Consider the following 468-nt stretch of genomic DNA (forward strand, 5'->3'; position numbering starts at 1 on the left):
ATTAATTCTAGTATATTTGATATATTTAAATTCGTGTTTATAACCGAAAGACGATCGAAGGAATAGCTAAATAATTTTTATAACTAACACTTGTGAAAACAATGAAAGTTGGTTTAAAAATCAAATGTGCGAACGTATTGGATATCCGACGCCACTGATCAATTCTTAATTCTAGTTCTCAACCAGTGATAATTATCTCAATTCATGCAATTGCAACGATCAATAATTCCACTATTACTTATTATTCTTTCCCAAGATATAAAAAATCTATAATTACCACGAGACGATCATATTCCTAATCCGAATTCATATGGCAAACATGCATTGATATTTAGGATTATCACATATGATCGTACACGCCACAAATGTTATTCCTAACATTTATTGTCCTTGCGTCCCAATAATAGTGATCTACCTATCGTGAGTTTTCCAACACAACGAATAAGCAACTTATTGTTCTAATGGTGC

Source organism: Olea europaea, unplaced genomic scaffold, assembly GCF_002742605.1.
Source record: "Olea europaea var. sylvestris unplaced genomic scaffold, O_europaea_v1 scaffold2720, whole genome shotgun sequence".
Lineage (NCBI taxonomy): Eukaryota > Viridiplantae > Streptophyta > Magnoliopsida > Lamiales > Oleaceae > Olea > Olea europaea.